Below are 15,480 nucleotides of genomic sequence, written 5' to 3' on the forward strand. Positions count from 1 at the left end.
CACTTATCACCTCTGCAACAGGCAGCCATAGGAAAGCTTCTCTTCCCTCAGCCTCAATACTCACTTCCCCTTCATAATATGGTGGCAACAACGTTTACCTATCTTACAGAGTTGTTAGAATTACTATGGCTTCAGAAAGAATAACACAGTAGAATGGACAAGACCATTTCAGTATTTATGTGGAAGACAGCACTGCTCCCCCAGATTTTAAAAAATCTCATATACGTACAAAAAACACCCTTGTAAATTTAGGTATCTCCTGAGCTAGATGTGTAGTTGTCAGGAGTTTCAACATGCAGAAGCATTCAAGAAATTAAAGAACTCTTGTTCTGGGAAGAAGGGGAAGGTACTACAGCATACACAGAATCCAAGCAAGCACCATTCCAAACCCACCAACGGATTCAGATGTAGTCCTGGTGAGCTTGGAATGATAGTTGCTTAGCCTTAGACTATGCACATGTTCTAGAAAGAGAAGTTCCTGGCTCCTTCCCACTTGGTTCCTCAGCCACTTTCTCCTAGTCATAGGAGCTAAAAGAAAGACCACCAAAGCAGTTCATGTTTCATACTAGAAAGGGGAGAAATGAGACAAAATTAAGAACCAGGTGGTCAAAATGCAGTTTACAGACCTAATAAATTTCAAAATGTCATTCCTCCAAATGCCCTCCAAAACATTCCTTGTCCATGTTACTATGTCATGATGCCACAACTTCACTGTGTTGCACATACAGAACCAGGCCTAAGATGGTGCGAATGAAGCATTTGAAGTGCTTAGAAATACTGTATAAATGCTAAACAAGGTGATGAGATAAAATGGGCTACCAATCCATGTATGAGGCCTTTGGAAGGTGTGTCAGTGTGATGAATATTAAGGTGGCTGAAAAGGGGACTTTTTTGCTGTCATGTCACAGCTGACTTATGGCAACCCATAAGGCAAGAGAGTAACAGAGGTGGTTTGCCATTGCCTGCCTCTGCAATCACACCCTTGGTATTCCTTGGAGGTCTCCTATCCAAGTACTAGCCAGGGCCAACCTTGCTTAAATTCTGAGATCTGACGAGATCAGGCTAGCATGGGGCTATCCAGGTCAGGGCAAAGCAGAGTTACAGCACTGTAAACTCACTGACGTCAATGGACTTAGAAGGGTATCACTCTGTTTAGAATAGCTGTAATTTTCCTGCAGAAAATGTTCCATTTCTAAACATTGTTTCAGAAATTTAATAACAATGAAGGCTATTGTTAATACAATGCTAGACAAGCTTGGCAGTTTCAAAGTTGCAATTAATGTTTATCAGGTGATTATCCCTAGGAATTGTGTAAGCAAGTACATGTATACTATTTGGTTGTTGTTTTGTTTTTGTTGTTTTGGTTGCTGTCAAGTCACAACAGACTTGTGACCCCTGGTGAGCTTTGAAGGAAAGAGATGTTTGGAGGCAGTTTGCCATTGCCTTTCTTCATGTCACACTCCTGGTATTCTTTGGAGGTTCCCCATCCAAATACTTGCCAGGGTCGACCCTGCTTAACTTGAGACCGGGCTACCCTGGGGCTATCCAGGTGAGGGCAAGGGGGGATTACAGAGGCAACAGGGCAAGGTGGAGGAGTCCTGAGGTGAGAGACTAGTCTGTACTATATCAGACTGCAAGAAGGTAGTGGTGCATGTATTGAATAATACACACATAGTAAATAGAAAAGTAATGCATCAGAGAGAAGAGGCCCAGCCTGGCTGCACCATCAGAACATAATCTGGGAGAGCTGGACACTAATCCCTACGCTACCATGAAGCCTGCTGGGTGACAGCTCTCTCAGTCAGCCTCCCCACCTCCTCACAAGTTTATTTGAAGGATGAAAATGAGGAAGATAACTTTATGCTCTCACGTTTCCCCCTTCCTCCAAAGAGCTCAAGGTGAGGTACATCATTCTCTCCTCCTCCATATTATCCTCACCAACACCCCCATGAGGTAGGGAAGTCTGAGAGTGACTGGTCCAAGATCATCCAGTGGGCTTCCTGTCAGTGGGAGAGTCTGGATACAAACCCAGGTCTTCCAGATTTATAGTCTGACACTCCAACAAAGTCTTTCCTCAGTGATAGTCTTTTCTCAGTGATACTTTACCAGCATGATGTAGTGGTTAAGAGCGGTGGTTTGGAGAGGTGGACTCTGATCTGGAGAACCAGGTTTGATTCCCCACTCCTCCACATGAAGGCAGTTTGGTGACCTTGGGCTAGTAACAGCTCTTCGAGCTCTCTCAGCCCCACCTACCTCACAGGGTGTCTGTTGTGGGGAGGGGGAGGGAAGGTGATCGTAAGCCGGTTTGAGTCTTCCTTAAGTGGTAGAGAAAGTCGGCATATAAAAACCAACTCTTCTTCTTCTTCCTATTTCTATTTTTAAGCATTCATGATGTTTAAACACCTACAGCTACCTACCTGTAGCAAGAGGTGATACGGTCCAGCCTCTCACTGCAGGACTCCACCACCTAGTCCTGCTCCATTTGTAATCTCCTCTGTGTGGGACACAGAATGCAGCTTGGAGACTTGAACTCAGACCCCAGCCCTACCACCACACTGTTGTGGCTCTCACTGGTGCACCAGTTCCTTGCTCTACATGACGGTCAGAATGGCAGACCAAGATCTGGGAGATCCAGGTGCAAATCCGTGGAAGCTCACTGGGCAACCCGGGGTCAAGTTGCTTACCACTGTGTCAGCCCGAAAGTAAAAGCCAAAAGCACCATTCAAGTCAGAGATTTATTATGGCCAATGCAATAACACATAATATCAAGGGAGCTTTCAAGTTTCCCAGAACTCTTCATCAGACCACTTACAAAAAAAGAAAAAAAGATTGAAAGCGGGTCGTGGCTCTAAGAAGCTCTCCCCATGCCAGCATACTGTGGATTTGATAACAAGCAATTCAGAATTGGGTTTTAGGATGCCGCAGGCCAGGGGGCCAGCCACATACTCTCTCTCTCTCCCAGGCTAACTTACCTCACAGGATTGTCGCTGCAATGATCAAATGGAGCTGGGCTAAGGTCGCTGTAAGCCACTCTGGGTCCCCATTAGGGAGAAAAGCAGGAGTATAAGTCCCCTCATCATGCATTTATAGGGTTGCCAACCTCCAGGTACTAGCTGGAGATCTCCTGCTATTACAACTGATTTCCATCCGAAAGAGACCAGTTCTCCTGGAGAAAATGGCTACTATGGCCATTGGACTCTATGGCATTGAAGTCCCTCCCCTCCCTAAACCCTGCCCTCTTCAGGCTCCACCCCAAAAACCTCCCACCAGTGGCAAAGAGGGACCTGGCAGCCCTATGCATTTATGCCACCTATACCCCACCTGTAGGGTTGCCAGGTCCCTCTTCATCACTGGCAGGAGGTTTTTGGGGCAGAGCCTGAGGAGGGTGGGGTCTGAGGAGGGACTTCAACGCCATAGAGTCCAATGGCCAAAGCGGCCCTTTTCTCCAGGTGAAATGATCTCTATCCCTTGGAGATCAGTCGCAATAGCAGATCGTCCGCTGTGACGATCTGCTATTGGTTGGCAACCCTACCCAACTGTCACCCCAATGGGGACCCACCCCCGCCTCCTCCATTTTATCCTCACAACAACAGCCCTAGAAAAGGGCAAGAGTCCAGGAGCGCCTTAAAGACTAACAAGAATATTTGCTGGCAGGAGATGAGCTTTCGTGAGCCACAGCTCAGCTGTGGCTCACGAAAGCTCATCCCCTACCAGAAAATATTCTTGTTAGTAAAATATTGTCGAAGGCTTTCACGGTCAGAGTTCATTGGTTCTTGTAGGTTATCCGGGCTGTGTAACCGTGGTCTTGGTATTTTCTTTCCTGACGTTTCGCCAGCAGCTGTGGCAGGCATCTTCCGAGGAGTAACACTGAAGGACACTTGACACTGAGAGACACTGTCCTTCAGTGTTGCTCCTCTGAAGATGCCTGCCACAGCTGCTGGCGAAACGTCAGGAAAGAAAATTCCAAGACCACGGTCACACAGCCCGGATAACCTACAAGAACCAATTCTTGTGAGTCTTCAATATTTTTGTTCGTCCTCGAAGTGAGCTGCGGCTCACGAAAGCTCACCCCCTGCCAGAAAATATTCTCGTCAGTCTTTAAGGCGCTCCTGGACTCTTGCCCTTTTCTACTACTGCAGACAGACAGACCAACACGGCGACCCACTGCGAGTGAACAACAGCCCTGTGAGGGAGGCTGCGCGGAGAGCGCGCCTCCGGGGGCAGAGCAGGGATTCGAACCCGGGGCTCCCTGCCGCTCGGGCAGGGGAGCCTCAGAAGACACGACCCTGCCCTCAACAGCCTATTGGACCGCTTCTTGCGTCCCCGTCCCCGCCCCCCCCTCCAGGGGCCCCGGCGCGCGGCTGCTGCCCTCCTCCGCGCGGAGGCAGCGCACTGGGGGGGGGAGGGGGGAGGGGCGGCGGCCCTGTCACCTGCGGCGCGCCGCCTCCCCCGCTTCCTGCGGCTCCGTCCGGGGGGCGCCGCATCGCCGAGCAACGGCTCCTCTTCCTCGTCGCCGCCGTCGTCGTCGTCCGAGCCGGGCGCGACGCCGTCGAGGCGGACCCTGACGGCGCCTCCCGGTGTCGCCTTGGCGCAGACGGGCGGCGGGGGCGGCTCGGCGTCCAGCACCAGCAGCTCCTCGTCGGGCTCCTCCTCAGGGCCGGAGTCCGCCATGGAGGGAGCCGCGACGCCCCGACCGCCGCCCGCTGAGGCGCCCAGCTGCGCACGGCGCATGCGCGCCGCTGAGGCGTCCGGCCGGGAAGGGGAGCGCCGCTTCCCCCCGCCTTAAAGGGCCAGATACGCTGATGACGCTGCGTTATGGGCAGGAAATAGGGAAGATCTGAAACGGCTACTGCTGAAAGTTAAAAGAGAAAGTGCCAAAGCAGGACTACAGCTGAACATCAAGAAAATAAGAGTAATGACTTACAGCAAAGCTTTTGACTGTGTGGATCATGAAAAGCTATGGCTGGTTTTAAAAGAAATGTGCCACTACATCTGATCATTTTAATGCGCAACCTGTACTCTGGACAAGAGGCCACAGTTAGAACAGAATATGGAGAAACGGAATGGTTTCCAATTGGCAAAGGTGTCAGACAAGGATGTATTTTATCTCCCTATCTCTTCAATCTATATGCAGAACATATAATTAGGAAAGCTGGATTAGATTTAGATGAAGGTGGAGTGAAAATTGGAGGGAGGAACATTAATAATTTGAGATATGCTGATGACACTACATTATTGGCAGAAAATAGTGAAGATTTGAAACAACTATTGCTGAAAGTTAAAAGAGAAAGTGCCAAAGCAGGACTACAGCCGAACATCAAGAAAACAAGAGTAATGACTACGGGAGAATTACACAACTTTGAGGTTGACAAGGAGGAAATTGAAATTGTTGAAGACTTTCTATTCCTTGGCTCCACCATCAACCAAAAGGGAGACTGCAGCCAAGAAATCAGAAGGAGATTGAGACTGGGAAGGGCAGCCATGAAGGAGCTGGAATTTTTTTTGAAGTGTTAGGATATGTCCCTGGCCACCAAGACTAGATTAATTCATGCCATCGTAGTCCCTATTACTATGTATGGGTGTGAAAGCTGGACAGTGAAGAAAGGAAGAGTACTTTTCTTCATCAACCACTTCACCCTTTAAAAAGGGGAGATGAAATTTAATTTTTCCTTGACGCTGTAAAAAGTTGCCACGTCTCTCATGCAATTGACTGATCTGTTTGACAGCAGATAACACAGTATCTGCTTCTCAGAAAGCGTCTTTAGCTGTTTTATCCAGGGAATGATATATTTATTTAGTGCAGTATTAATTTGTAGACAGGCTAAAACAATGTGGGCTAGGGAGTCTATAAAAGTACCTCTACCTGAGACCCTGAAGAGCTGCTGCCAGTCTGAGTAGGCAATACTGAACTTAATGGACCCAAGGTTCTGTTCAGTATAAGGCAGCTTCAGGCGAGAGATGGGGGCTTCGTGGTAGAGGATCTGCTTACAATGCAAAAGATCCCAGGTTCAATCCCCGGCATCTCAAGACAAATAGACCAGGCAGCTGGTCATGAAAATGACCTCTACCTGAGACCTTGCCAGTCTGAGCAGTGTCTCAGAGTCCCGTTCGCTACTGGAAACTCAAATTTAATCATGGCAGACCACAAAACCAACAATATTTGTTTACAAATATTTAATTTCAATTAATATATATGACATGCAGAATCCCAGGAAGGATTGGAATAAGGAAGTAGATCGCCCTATTTTGTCAAAGCAATGTGACAGAGCCAGTGTGGTGTAGTGGTGGACTCTAATCTGGTGAACCAGGTTGGTTTCCCCACTCCTCCACATGAAGCCTGCTGGGTGACCTTGGGCTACTCACAATTTTCTCTGAACTCTCTCAGCCCCACCGACCTCACTAGGTGTCTGTTGTGAGGAGACGAAGAAAAGGTGATTTTAAGCCGATTTGAGTCTCCTTAAAATGGTAGAAAAAGTTGGGGTATAAAAACCAACTCTTAAAGTGTATATGTGTTATCTCTATGTATCTTAAGTTGAGGCTTATTCAGCAAAAAATTATGTTCAAGGTATACTGGACACCACAGCGACTCTTTAGCAAAGGATTGTGTAAAGTGTCTAATTGCTGGCATTGGAACTTACCTGACGCGTCCCTTAAACATATGCTTTGGGTGTGTGCAGTCATACAGTGTTTCTGGGAAGAAGTTATTACTTGCATCAATTTTGTATTAGAATGTTCACTGATTTTTGAAGATGTCAATGTACTTTTAAACTATTTGTGTGACTCTTGGAGGCTAACCAATGGTCAACGAAAATGGACCCTCCTTGCCCTTACTACACCTAAAAATTACGACATTGGTTACGACAATCATATTACAACATTGAAAAGATAAAAGCCCTTAGAACTCTATCAATATTTGAACACATGGGATGTTTATGGCAATTGCGTATGGATTTATTTTTAGAAATTTGGAAACCATTTATAGACATGTATGTGTAGATCTGCTACCACTGTTATATTTTTGGCTTTTCTTTATGTACCTTTTTAAAGTTTTTGTTTTCTTTCTTTTCTCTCTCAATTTGTGTGTGGAAAAAAATAAAAAAAGGGGGGGAGATCTGGGAACTAAGCAGGGTTAGTATTTGGATGGGAGACCTCCAAGGAATACCAGAGTTATGACACAGAGGCAGGCAATGGCAAACCACCTCTGAACATATCTTGCCTTGAAAACCCTACGGGGTCGACATACGTCAGCTGCAACTTGATGGCAAGAATAGGGGGACCAAACCAAGAACCATGAATACTAATACATGCCTACAGTTTATAATTGACTGCCATTCACTGCCTTGAGGACTAGTTCTTTTCTTTTTTAATTTTAAATGATCATCTGGAAGCTTTGAATTTAACAAATTTAACATTCTCCATTGAGAAAATGGATTTTAAAATAAGAATAATGTGGTGTCCCAAGAGTTTCTCATAAATAATCATAGCAATCCTTATGAAAATCCAGTCAGGTTAATTTTTCATGCATTAGAGAGGCTGAAAGGAGGAAGGGCTTGCTGGATGCTACCTAGTGAGTACCTGGTACAGGTGAGACCAACTGGAGACTCTTTACCATGATCCTCCAACTGCATTCTGTTCACATGCTCAATAATCCATATTAGGATGAGATTTTTGCGCCCTCATGCTTAGTAGATGTATTTATCTCAAATGATAAAGCCCAAATAAAGGCATGGATTCTACGATGATGTAAGACTAATTGTCGACTCCTATGTAGTAGGTCTATTCAGAATCCTACTGAGGTCTATTAAATGGGGCTTACTCCCGTGAAAGCAGTTTTAAGATTGCACTGTAAATCCCTTTTCAGAAGAAAATCTATCAGGAAGATTATTTCACAATGCCTGGCTTGGTTATTGTTAGTAAGGCTTCAGTGCTTGTTAGAGCACTGGGTCAAAAAGAGTCAAAAATCCTCTCTGCCATGAAGCTTGCAAGATGACCTTGGGCCTAATTACTCTCACTAGCCTACCTCACAGGCCTGTGGCGAGGATTAAATAGGTGGAAAGAGGAATGTGTGCTGTCCTGAGATCCTTGGAAGAAGGGCCTGATAAAATACTTAATGGCCTTACTTTAAAGGGGGGAATATGGTCATGTTACTTTAAAGGGGGGGGGGGCTATTGTCATCTATAATCAGTGCCTTTTTTGTGGTGGTATTCACTGCTACTGAGGACTGACACCTTTTCTGGGGGCTCCCCCAAGTGCTGAGGGGGAAATTGGTGGAGCAGTGCAACCTTACCTATAGTACAAGCACTGTTTCACACATACAAAAAAGCACTGTCTATAACCAAACAAAACAACAACGATGAGTAGAAAAATGCTAGAATATCATAAAAATTAGAACCATTTGGACTTCTTGCATCTCAGAACTGTAGATTTCCACGTGTTTACTGAAAAGCATTTCCCCTAATGGATAAATATGCTTGAGATTGCAACCATGCAGCCTATTTCTGTATATGTCTCCTTGGAAGTAATCCCCACTGTATTCAATGATGCTTACAGTGCAATCCTAGACAGAATCATGCTTTTCCAAGTCCACTGATATCAAGGCTAGGCTGACAGCAAGTGACTTACCCCTCCATAGCTGAGTGGGTGTGAGAGATCCCCTCTCTCTGAGTTTACTTCTCCAAATCAAATGTTCAGACGTTGATAAAGAAACAAAGGATTTATTGAAGACATCAGGAGATGAGACAGGCACAGGTAGAAAGTTGCAAGTGAGGGGCTATTCGGGTTTACAGAATATATTGACTCCAGGGCGCTGGGGCACTGGGGTTCACACTTATTGTTATGGGAAGTTACAAGCTTGGCATAATACAAAACATCAGACGAGTCCCAGGAAGTCTGGTGAAGCTATCACACTTCCAAGGCCGCATCGGCCTGAGGGAGTACTGACAGGAAGAACAGCGGGGGGGAAGATACTAGGGGCAATCAGGCCTGGCGCCTGAGACCAGAAGGTGTGAACTGCTTTTACGAGTTCACTGATAACAAAGCAGGTGATGGGAAGCAGAGACACATAGACAGAGACCCTCACATTCTGCCCCCCTTAAGGCCCCCCTCCAGGGTCCTCGAGAGGGCGAGGCTTATCGGGATAAGCGAGGTGGAATTCTCGGATCAAGCGAGGGGCCGCCATGTGGGGTGCGGCCACCCACTCGTCGTGAGCGGACCCAAGGTTTTTCCAACGAACAAAGTAAAACAGTTTCCCTTTCTTCCATTTGGAATCTAAAACCTTGGATATTTCCAAATGGGTATCTCCCCCTACCACGGTAGGAATCTCGTGTGCGGGAGGGGGGTGGAACTGGGGAGCTGGCACATAAGGTTTGAGGAGGCTTATATGAAAGACTGGATGGACCCCCTTGAGGGTCTTTGGGAGTTCCAGTTCCACGGTAACCTCGTTGATTACTCTGGTAATGGGGAAAGGTCCCACATAACGGTCGCTCAATTTTTTGCAGGGACGCAGAGAGCGGAGGTTTTTAGTGGACAGATAGACTTGCTCTCCCACCTTAAGTTCCCATCCCGGAGACCGGTGTTTGTCTGCCTGTTCCTTGTACTTGCTTTTTGCCTTCTCAAGATTCCTGAGCAGCCATGGCCAGGTAGATTTGACTACCTGAATCCACTCCTGAAGATCAGGGGTGGACTGGAGCTCTGGCGTGACGGGAGCGGAACCGAAAGGACCGAATTCCGTCCCGTATATTACTTGGAAGGGACTAAAGCCGGTAGAGGAATGAGGCGCATTGTTGTACGCATATTCGGCAAATGGCAGCAGGTCGACCCAGTCGTCCTGGTGGAAATTTACATAGCAACGCAAATAACATTCTACCACCGCGTTTATTCGTTCAGTTTGACCATCCGTCTGGGGGTGATAGGCGGAAGAAAGGCCCTGTTCCTCCACCCCCATTAGCTTTAGGAAGGCTCGCCAAAATTTGGCAACAAACTGGACCCCCCGGTCGGAGAGGACCTTCCTCGGGATCGAGTGTAGCCTGAGGACGTGTGTGACGAACAGTTTAGCCAAGCCCTGGGCTGAAGGAAGACCTGCACATGGAACGAAATGGACCTGTTTGGAAAAGAGGTCCGTGATTACCCAGAGAACCGTCTTTCCCCGACTTGGAGGTAGGTCGGTGATAAAATCCATGGCGATGACTTCCCAGGGACGGGAGGGGTTCTCAAGCGGTTTGAGAAGCCCTGGGGGTTTTCCCATCCGTCTTTTAGCTGTGGCGCAAGTGGGGCAGCTGCGCACGTACAGCTCTACATCGGATCTCATACCGGGCCACCAAAACTGCCTCCGTACCAGGTGAAGGGTTTTTATGAAACCAAAATGACCCGCCAACCTGGCACCATGTACAAGTCCCAACACCTCTTTACGAAGGGAGGATGGGACATATAGTTTTCCCCCTTGCACCCACCAGGTGTTGGTTCGTTCCAAGCCAGTGGGGAGGAGATGGTGCTCCTCCTCCTGTAAGGAGGCGTCCCGGAGCCGCTGTTGGAAGGCTTCCGGGATACCTTTGAGCGTAGGGGGGGTGTCTGGTTGTTGGGCTTGGGACCGGGTAGTGACGGCTAAGCTAGGAACCTCCCCTCGCTGCTCGGGAGTGAACAGGGAGTCGACTGGGCGATCGAAATCGTTGCGATACTGGGGAAGTCGTGACAAAGCGTCGGCTAGGGCGTTCTCTTTGCCAGGGACATGCTTGAGGGTGAACCGGAATTTTGCGAAGAATTGGGCCCACCGAATTTGTTTGGCGTTGAGCTTTCTAGCTCCCTTGAGAGCCTCGAGATTCTTGTGATCGGTACACACTTCAAACGGCAGCTCGGCACCTTCTAAAAAGTGCCTCCATATGGTGAGGGCATGTTTGACCGCCGCCGCCTCCTTCTCCCAAATAGCCCAGTTGATTTCGGACTGGGAAAACTTCTTGGAGAAGTAGGCGCATGGTCTCAACCGCCCCCCTTCATCCCTCTGCAATAGGGCCCCGCCCATGGCCACATCCGAGGCATCCACTTGCACCACAAAAGGCTTGGTGCAATCCGGGTGAGCCAAAATGGGTTCGGATGAAAAAAGCAGCTTTAAACGTTCAAAAGCTTGCTGGCACTGGGGGGACCATTGCAAACGGGCTGAGGGAAGCGCGGCGCTAGCCCCCTTGTCCTTGGTACGCAACAGGGCAGTGAGGGGAAGCGCAACTTGGGCAAAGTTGGGAATGAAGTTGCGGTAAAAGTTAGCGAATCCCAAAAACTGCTGAAGCTGGCGGCGGGTAGTGGGGGGTTCCCAATCCCGCACCGCCTGGACCTTAGCGGGGTCCATTTCTAACCCTTGGTGGGAAATCACGTACCCAAGAAATGTAATGGAAGGTTGGTGGAACTCACATTTGGACACCTTAGCATATAGTTTGTGCTCCCGCAGCCGCTGGAGCACTTCTCGCACTAGGCGCACATGTTCTTCCATGGTTTCAGAGTAAATAAGGATGTCATCGAGAAATACCACCACCCCCCGAAACAGCAAATCATGTAAAACCTCATTAATTAATTGCATAAACACACTGGGAGCCCCCGAAAGTCCGAAAGGCATGACTAGGTATTCAAACATTCCAAAACAGCTGGAAAAGGCTGTTTTGGGTTTGTCTCCTTCTTTAATGCGAATGCGGTGGTATGCTTCCACTAAGTCCAGTTTGGTGAAGATTCGGCCCTCCTTTAATTGTGCTAGAAGGTCGGGAATAAGAGGGAGAGGGTAAGCGTTAGACTGGGTGACGGCGTTTAGCCTACGAAAGTCAATGCACAGTCTTAAATCTCCCGTCTTTTTCTTCACAAAGAAGGCTGGGGCCGAATAAGGAGCCTTGGAAGGGCGTATGAAACCCCTCGCCAAGTTGGCATCCAGATAGTCCCGTAACACCGCCTTTTCACTAGGGCTCATGGGGTAGACCTTCCCTTTAGACAGTTTGCCTTCCCCCACAATTTCGATGGCGCAGTCCGTCTCTCTGTGGGGGGGTAGTTCGTCACATTCCCTAACATCAAAGACGTCCGCAAACTGCGAGTATTCAGTGGGCAGTTGAGGAGGAACGGTGGCTGGGGGGGGGGACCCTACCACAGCGGCGGCCGGAGACCGGACAACCCGTTCCTTGTCATGTAATCTACAGGGGTTTTCGGGAAACGAGAGCACCCGTTCAACCCAGTCGATGGACGGGTTGTGTCCCCGTAGCCAGTTCATCCCTAACACCACAGGGGTTACTATAGGGGCGATGGTAAAATACAAGCGTTCCCAATGTTCCCCCACGGACATAATCACGGCTGCAGTTCTGTGGGTCACCGGGCCCCGTTTAAAATCACTCCCGTCCATTTGGGAAAAGCGGAGGGGTCCCGGAAGCCGCTTGCGCCGGACTCCCAGTTTCTTGGCAGTGTCCTCACTAATCATGGTGCGGGCACACCCCGAGTCAACCAAAGCGGGGAATTCTAAACTGAGACCCCCTTTTGGTAGGGAAAGGTGAACACGCACATATACATTGTCCTCTTGGGCGCTTACCATCGGTGGAGCTCCTTGCACAACAACAGGGGCGGTCTGCTGCGGAGCCCCCTCTACAGCAGACCGACGGCGTTTTTTGCCGGCTGTTCCCACTCCTCCTCCTCGCTGGAAGAGGGGGAAGGAGTGGTGGCGGTCGGGGACCCGTCCGAATCAAAAGTAGTACTTGTAATCCGGGACCCCGTTGGGCCAGTAGAAGTGGAGACCCCGTCCTGGGGGCGCGCATGGAGAGCGGAGGGTGCGCCGGAACGTCGGCCCGGTGGTCCGCTCCTGCGGCGGGGCTGGTCCTCGGCAGCCGCCTTCTGTGGTTCAGTCGGGGCTTGGCGTGGGGGGTTGGGACGGCCCGAACGAGAAGGGCATTGCGACGCAAAGTGTCCCTTACCTCCGCAGGTCAGGCAGACACCGGTCTCAAAACGCTTGCGGCGTTCAGCGGCCGAGGGACCCCCGCTGCCCCCCAGTCGGAAGTCTCGGCCCCGGTCGCTCCGGGGTCTCGGGTCTCGTCCAATGCGTTGTTTGGACAAGGTCAAAAGTTGTTTGCGATTCTCGATGTCGGCAGCGTGGCGAACCCAACCTTCCACATCCGGGGGGTTCCCTTGCATAAAGGCCCAATGTTGGAGGTCCGGGTTGAGGCCCTCCCTGAAACACTGTACCAAAGTGGCCTCACTCCAGTCCAGGATACGGCTGGCCAGTGACTGGAACTCACTTGCATACTGCGCCACCGACTTGGTCCCTTGGCGCAGTTGCATCAGGGAGGCTTTAGCCCGCTCTCCCAGAGTCGGGTCCTCAAAGCGGTTTCGGAGTGCTACCATAAACTCGTCCAGGGTTCGCAGCACCGGCGAGCGGAGTTCATACTGCAACACCATCCAGGCGGCCGCCTCCCCTTGCAGTAAGGAAGCCACGTACTGCACCCGGGACTCCTCGGAAGTGAAGGTTCGGCCTTGTTCTCGCATAAAAATGTCCACTTGGACCATGAAAAAGGTCAACTGGTCCCCTGAACCGTCATACGTGACTTTCAGGTCCCGACGGGACGGGAGGCTAGGAGGCGCGGGAGGGGCTGCCGGTGCTCCGTCCGGGAGATTGCCGGCGGGCGGTTGCACTTTCAGCGCGTCCAGGGCCGCTGCCATCTCACCCATCACACGCTGCATGGTCTCCATCTGCTCCTGCATAGCTTGGCGATCCTCCTGCCACTGCTTGCGTTCTTCCTCCATCAGGGCCTCCTTGCGTGCCGGGTCCCCTTCGAGTCCCGTGCTGGGGAAGGCCAAGCGGCGATCCTTCGCCGCGGTTCGGGAGAGAGACCAACCCTTGGGGGAGTCCAGCCAGTTGTTAAAAAGTCCTCGGGGACGTCCGTCCCGGCCTTGGTCGGGGATGGGATCCCTAGGCTTCTTTGGCTTGGCACCCTCCTCCTTGGGGTCCGGTTTCTCCGGCACCACCGGTTCATTCGGTGCGTCAGGGGTAGTAGGGGTGTTTTCCTCGTCGCCTTGCATTCTGTCCCAAAAGGTACAGCAGCAGTCCGAGAGGCAAGGACTTGCAACTTAATGTGAGAGATCCCCTCTCTCTGAGTTTACTTCTCCAAATCAAATGTTCAGACGTTGATAAAGAAACAAAGGATTTATTGAAGACATCAGGAGATGAGACAGGCACAGGTAGAAAGTTGCAAGTGAGGGGCTATTCGGGTTTACAGAATATATTGACTCCAGGGCGCTGGGGCACTGGGGTTCACACTTATTGTTATGGGAAGTTACAAGCTTGGCATAATACAAAACATCAGACGAGTCCCAGGAAGTCTGGTGAAGCTATCACACTTCCAAGGCCGCATCGGCCTGAGGGAGTACTGACAGGAAGAACAGCGGGGGGGAAGATACTAGGGGCAATCAGGCCTGGCGCCTGAGACCAGAAGGTGTGAACTGCTTTTACGAGTTCACTGATAACAAAGCAGGTGATGGGAAGCAGAGACACATAGACAGAGACCCTCACAGTGGGGATTTGAATCCGGGCCTTTCAAGCCCTAGGCCTCTAACCACTACACAACACTGGCTCTTTTCTGATGTGAAAATGAACAAGCCAGAAGGGTTAATAATTATGATAAAACTAACTTGGTGGTTATTAGTATGGGACATGCCTGTTATTGATTCTACTCTAATCAATTTCAAGACGTTTATGGACCTAACAGTGCAGTGCTAAGCAGGGTCACACCCTTCTAAGTCCCTTGAAGTGAATGGGCTGAGAAAGGTCTAACTTTGCTTAGGACTGCATTGTAGATGTTCCATGTTGCTTATATTTTCTGCTCAGGAGCCAAGACGAAGGGAAGTAAATTCTTGTGCTTTTGGGTTGTTCTTTGGCGCCCTCTTGTGACATTTTAAGTCCAAAACACATCTCTTTTAAGTAGCATCATAACAGTTTCACGAAACAAAAGTATTTTTCATTTCTATAGAGAAACCAGGTTGTAAAATATAGCCCAAAAAAGAAGGGGTTGCATCAGTCTAGAATCAAGATAAAATAACAGAAACCCCACAGAGAGTGCTGGTGTATTTTTCCATTCAGCCAATATATCCCTGGAACGACAATTGCACTCTACCTTCTGATTTTACTGTTGGGACTCGACTGATTGATCACATTAATGCCTTGAAAACACGACACCCTCTGCCAAAGGGAAGTCCTACTGCTGCGTTAGATACACTTACAGTCACTCACCTTCTGTCTAATACCTGCTTCATGATGAACTCCACACTAATTTTCTGCATCCTGTCATTTTCAGAGTGTTATCAGCCTGAGGTGCAATTTTTTAAAATTGCCAAGTTATAAGTGAACTAGCTAAAAATCAAAGACTTAGGACTTAATCAACCAGATTAAAGAAAATCACACTGTAGGATATAATTGATCACACAAAAGCCAATAGCTAATATTGGGTCTATCAAGGCAATGCCATCTTGCTTGTT

Source organism: Euleptes europaea, chromosome 9, assembly GCF_029931775.1.
Source record: "Euleptes europaea isolate rEulEur1 chromosome 9, rEulEur1.hap1, whole genome shotgun sequence".
In the NCBI taxonomy this organism is placed as follows: domain Eukaryota; kingdom Metazoa; phylum Chordata; class Lepidosauria; order Squamata; family Sphaerodactylidae; genus Euleptes; species Euleptes europaea.